Source organism: Medicago truncatula, chromosome 7, assembly GCF_003473485.1.
Source record: "Medicago truncatula cultivar Jemalong A17 chromosome 7, MtrunA17r5.0-ANR, whole genome shotgun sequence".
Lineage (NCBI taxonomy): Eukaryota > Viridiplantae > Streptophyta > Magnoliopsida > Fabales > Fabaceae > Medicago > Medicago truncatula.
The window spans coordinates 26,134,408-26,140,725 of record NC_053048.1 but is presented as its reverse complement, the minus strand read 5'-3'; the positions used below and the strand labels follow the sequence as shown (position 1 = coordinate 26,140,725).

The window sequence follows — 6,318 nt, the reverse complement described above, 5'->3', positions numbered from 1 at the left end:
CATTGAATCAATTTTCGAAATCACTCTAAAGTTTTTTCTCTCTTTTTGTACAAACTTCTTTAGATTAATCACTTTTTCTAAGAACACTTGTACGTAGGATTTGAGATCTAGATTGTTAGGGTGCCATAGGAACATGGTAAGTTTGGTTTCATTCAAGGGTCTTGGTGGAGCATCAGGATCTAAAGCAAAAGGAGGTACTTTTCACCTTCAAAGGTAATTGTGGGGTTATTTCTCAAACAATCAAGATTGAATGGGATCGAAGTGGGTCTTAGAAAACAGTATTTCTTGGATAAGAAGATTGAAGGATTGCATGTTATCTTGATTCGAAGGCCTTGGGATTAATACAATTTTAAGGAGCTTGAAATTTGGAGGCATTGGAGTGAATTCATAATGTAGAGGATGTAGGATTGTAGTGATTCGCAAATTGGACGAAAATGAGGAACCTCTATAAATCTAGTGTTCTTCTTTCCCCTACTCTTTAATTCTTGCAAATTTACTTTGATGTATGATAATGATGAATTAGGTTAATTATTATATACTTTGTGATATAATAAATTATAAAACCTATTTTCAAGAACTTATGGATTCGTCAATTCAATAATCTTTCATACTAGAAATTAACTTGTTGATTAGTTCATCACATACATCAAAGTTGTGTGGTTTCTTGTGTTAGTAATTTCTTGTTTAAGGTTAGGTTTTGTTTGAAATAGTTGTTGCTTTTGTGGATTTTGTTGTGTATTGTTAATTGATTGTTAAGTAATAATTCAAGTGTGAATTTCTCATTCCTACTTGAATTATCATTGTATCATTCTAATATAGTCATACATTTTTTGTAAAACCACGCTTTCAAAAAAACCTTTTAAAACTAAAGCGGTAATTCCCACATAGTTTATTAATGCTATAAATTATGAATATATTTTTTTTACAATACAACTCTTAGTTGGGGGAATTTTCATTTGACCAGACAATATCAAAGAGATTTGAAACCCAAAAAAATAGAAGATATGTAAACCTTCGCTAACCAGAAAACCCAAAAAAAATAGAAGGTATGTAAACCTCCGATAACCAGCCAGTATAAGCATGAAAAAAATCACATGTCACTTTTGGAACCGCCGAAAATCTAAACTGTTGAATTCATTTGACCAGACAATATCAAAGAGATTTGAAACCCCAAAAAAATATAAGGTATGTAAACCTCCACTAACCAACCAAGTATAAGAATGAAAAAATAACATATGTCATTTTTGGAACCGTCGAAAACCTAAACTGTTGAAAAATTGTTTAAAACTCGCAAAATAGACCTACATCCGTTAATTTTTTAACTTTTCCAGGTGGACCGTGGTCCACCCCAGCCCATGAAGGGCTCTGCCACTGAATGTATGTGTGTGTTGTGGATTTAATTAAAGAGAAAAAAAATTCAATAATTTATTTATATTTTAAAAATAATATTTACTTCAAAGAGATCAATTATAAATATATGTTTTTCTAGTCACTTAACAATTTTTTTGTCAGTTGAAAATAATATTCTTTAATTTATTATATTAAATATTTATATAATATAACCAGGGCCGTCCCTAAGAATTCGAAGGCTCGACTCTGGACATGAAAAGTGGTCAGTGATAAAATCAAAACGTATTTTTTTAAAAAGAGCACTGTTCTATTTATATTTTTTAAAAGATAAATATAAGGTGCCGTATATATGCGGTACACCCAAAGATGAAAATGACTTTCGTATATGAGGAACCCCCACCTAACACCAAAAGCAAGAGGACCTAATTCTAATAGGCCTAAAAGAATAAAACAATGGGACAGAAAATGGCTGGGGGTATTAAAAAAAATTGGAGGACAGTAATACTAGTGGGTATTAAAAAAAAATTGAGGCCCATGACTGAGGGAGGCCCAGATCTGTTGAGCTGTTTGCACCCCCTCAGGGCCGGGTCTGAATATAACAGCTTACCCTAAATTTAACCTAGTTAGGCTCTTATATATATGGTTGAGTTCACCATTTAGACAAAAGCTGATAGGACCAGCGCCGTTGCTTTAGCGTCCCTCTCTTTGGTTATGATGATATGCAATTAGGGCACGCCGATTGTGCGCGACGTCATTCTACTCATACCAACACTACATATGAGGTTAATATATCTTCAGTTGTTTGTATTTTCCTGTTATCGATGTCATCTAATTGTTTGTTTAATTATTTTTCTCCCAATCAATTTTGTGTTATTGTCTCTCCAACAGATCTATAAGCGTCAAAACAAAACTTTATCCATGGAGTATCATGAAAGGTGTGATTGAACGAAAATCGTTAATGTTATCATATATTTCTACTCCTTCTATGATGAATTGCTCAGATCTATTGTTCCTTTTCATAGGTTCCAATATAATTTTCAACAACTGTGATTTCTTAAATATGGGTAGATATGTATCATCAAGATGACATATTTTTAAAAAGGTAATAACTATGTAATTTTTATATATTTGTCTTCATATTTGTTGTTGTATTGAAGTTTAAGTTGATAACTTTTATTTTTATATATAACTATCATGTATTATTTATTTTAGTTTTAAGATTATCTCATCCCCTTGTCATGGTTTAGTGAGTAACCGATAATAGTGAAACACCAATTCTCACAAAATATCTTGTATCCCCCTTAAGGGTTGTAATAGAATTTGTTTGTCTAGTTGAACTTTACTTTTTCTGGTACTTAAGTTCCAGCCTTAATTATGTATTATTTAGATCTTATTTATGATCGACGTAAGATCTCAACACTAAAATTTCAAACTTTTGATGATAATTCCAAACATGAGGTTTACGATTTGATATTTGGTGATTGAAATATCAATTTAAGAATAGTTTCTCCCTTTGAGTGGAGGTGTATCTTCTCTTCTAATCTATAATATCTCATTAATATTATTAATTGTCTGATGCTTCTCAAATTATGAATGACAATTTAAAAAGGGACAAAGGAAAATCACATTCATTCCAAATGCTAATAGGATATATCACGAGCTTTCAAATAAATCGTCAACATACAATCATTCATTTGATATTGTGATTACTTGGGAGGTCTAATAAATAAATAAAATTACAAAATTTGTGTAAGGTAGCCATCTTTTAATTTTATTTCTTTTGAAAACTTGATATCCGGTCCAAGAAGGCAAGGTAGTCATCCATAATATCTTGAAACTGAGAAAAGTCTTTTGTAATCTCAATTAGGTCTCCATCCTCCGTTAATGTTAAATTATTATCAACAAAATCTTCCAACCCTTCATCATTTATTGAAGTAATATGTACTTCAGACATATTACTCCAGTAAATGATGAAGGGTTTGGAAGATTATGTTGATAATAATTTGACATTAGAAGATGAAGACCTAATTGAAACAGCATAAGATTTTTCTCAGTTTTAAGATATTATGGATGACTACCTTGCGTTCTTGGACCGCATATCAAATTTTCAAAAGAAATAAAAAAAATAGATGACTACCTTGCACAAATTTTATAATTTTATTTATTTATTAATTAGATCTCTCAAGTACTCACAATATCAAAAGAATGATTGTATGTTGAGGATTTATTTGAAAGCTCAAGTTATATCCTATTAGGATTTGGATGAATGTGATTTCCTTTTGACCCTTTTTAAATTGTCATTCATAAATTTCGACCAACAAAATTGTTGTTCATAATTTCAGAAGCATGAGACATTTGATAATATTGATGATTGATAACATGCAAAATACATTGTCTAAATAGTTTGTTTTTCATTTATTTTAGAGTCGATTATTGTGTTTTGCACGGTTACTGGCCGGTATTTTGATGTGTTTCAGCAACACAGGGTATAAAAAACAAAAGTGAAGAAAAAGGAGGAAAAGAAAGAAATCATGATCGGTCCCACAAGCCCAGCAACATTTGACAATTTTTATGCCGAAGAATTATACTATAAAAAGACATTAAGACACTCATCCAGGGGTAGATTTACCACCCAGCTAGCCTGGGCACACGCCCAGGCTCAACCCATACTCAGGGGCGGATCTCCTTGTGGACCTATGGGAAGCATGGCATCCCCAGATTTCCTATATAAACGATATTAGGTATAGATATATCACAAATTTCCCTTGGCCGTATTGGAAAGGTGACCGAGCTTTCAGCAAGTTGTTGCAGGTTTGAGTCATGCTCCTGCCTATTTTTAATACGGGTCTTGTTAACCGGTGCCTCCGAGACACTGATTAAGGAATCTATAAATACAACTTTCTATCTTGTAAATATAAACTATCACTTCGTATTAAATAATAATTACATTACTTTTTAATAAAACTTACTTCATTTGGTGTTTAACCTTAACCTTCTTCTTTTAATATTTCTACTATATTACTTTACGATTAATCTTCATTTGAAATAAAGAGTTCTAGTCTTATTTTATTATTTTCTTTTGAAATCGCTTGCTAATGTATGGTTTTTTTACGATTCAGAAACTGTATTTTATGTTAGCTTTTTATTATTGTTGCTGCTTCTGCCATTTAAATTCATTTTTATGTTAATTCCAATTCAGTCGATTCCAATTCTTGTTATTTTCATTGTCGTGCCCATTCAAAATCCGAATCTTTATTAATTTCTATTGCTGCTCAATTCCAATTGCAAGGAAGATTCTAGCCGTGGCAATTCTCTTGAATTAAAGTATCCATCTTAACACAGCTTCGGCTCCCTTTTATTTGTTTCTAACATGAATTCATCAAAATTAAATTTAGTGTATAATTGAGTCCAAAACAAGGACGGAATGTGTGCCTTTTAGTGTAACGAGACTTTAAGTATTTATTTTGAAAAAAATCTATTTTGCAATCTAAAAAGTCTACTACGAAAGTAAGGACACCGATATATGGTTTATGCATAGAAAGAGCGAAAAAGACATCCGTCTTAAAAAGATTCAGAAGCTTGTAACTATACACTACGAAAGTAGGGATTTGCACGTCTAAAAACTCTAACAATGTATTGTGAAAGCAAACAAAGTCTCTTGTTTAATATTTTTCTACGAAAGTTTTACTTTTTTCGTTACTACAAAATTAGCACAAAGTTGCGTGAGTGACGAAGGTTGACGGAAACTGTTGGTTTGATCTCTACCCATCAATTAATTAATTAAAATCAATATTTTGTCTCTACCCGTCAATTAATTAATTAAAATCAATATTTACGTTACGCACGAAATCCAATTATTTTGAATTTTACCTTAGATCTTGCGTCGATCATAAATAAGCACTAGAAAACTAAAGTTTAACTAGACAAACATGTTCTATTCCAACCCTTAAGGGGGATGGATGCAAGATGTTTGGTGCGAATTGGCATTTCACAACAAATAATGAAGACACAAAATTTCAATATCATATCTTGATGTCACCCATCTCCCCATGAAATTTTACCAAAAGCGAAAATTTCACTTTGACATTCCAATACAACCTAAGCACATCATCCTTTGTCGATTTTCGTGAGTTTGGAACTCGTACCAACCAAATAACACTAAAAATAACATTTCTGCATTAATACCCCCTTTGTCCCGATTTAAGTGAGCATTTTAATTATTTCAACCTTATTAAGAAAAATGTACACCCTCCGGTCACTATTATAATAAAAAAAATCACATTTTAGATTCATTTAATAAATGATGTATGTGGTCTACATAATAAACTACATACATCATTTATTGAATGAACCTAAAATGTATTTTTTTGCTTATAATAGTGACTAATGACCAGAGGGTGTGTTAGTGAAGGAGATAGAAAAATGTTTTTAAGTGTTCTTGTCAAGTATTGATGAATTTACCATTATCATAAATGCAAAGTATAATATATTGAATTGTGAATCATGAAAGTAGTTATTAATTAGAATTGTAATTGAAAAGAAAAAAAAAAACAATTAATATTATATTTGAAAAGTAAAAAGGGTCGGTTATTTTAAGATAATAGGCTCGCTTATTATGGAATAGTGGGAGTAATATTTGTTCTTAGGTAAAGTTCACTTGACTTTGATTAATGGCCACATAAAGCTTCAATTATGATCCGATTATCCATGGAATTGTCCATGTGTGAATGTTAAACAAGTTGACACTACATGTTTTAAGCTTTTACCTACGGCTTTTCTCGTAGGTAATTTTTTTTACTTCAACATATTTTCTTGTATTTCACTAAAACTCTGGAAGTACAAAAATGTTGCTTGTTTGTGGGTATTTTAAACTCGTGATAGAAAACCTTTAACAACTGTTAAACAATGTTGAATGTAGGATTAAAATGTTCTATAAAATTAGGGATTAATCTAATATGGATCTTAAAA

At 31.1% G+C, this 6,318-nt stretch overlaps 1 long non-coding RNA gene across 1 annotated transcript; it reads left to right on the top strand.

Annotated features, from left to right (window-relative positions):
* The first annotated feature begins 2,018 nt into the window (after positions 1–2,018).
* Positions 2,019–2,475, top strand: LOC120577196 (uncharacterized). Its single transcript, XR_005643265.1, has 3 exons — positions 2,019–2,132; positions 2,239–2,285; positions 2,373–2,475. It is a non-coding gene; the product is annotated as an uncharacterized lncRNA (long non-coding RNA).
* Positions 2,476–6,318: the final 3,843 nt, after the last annotated feature.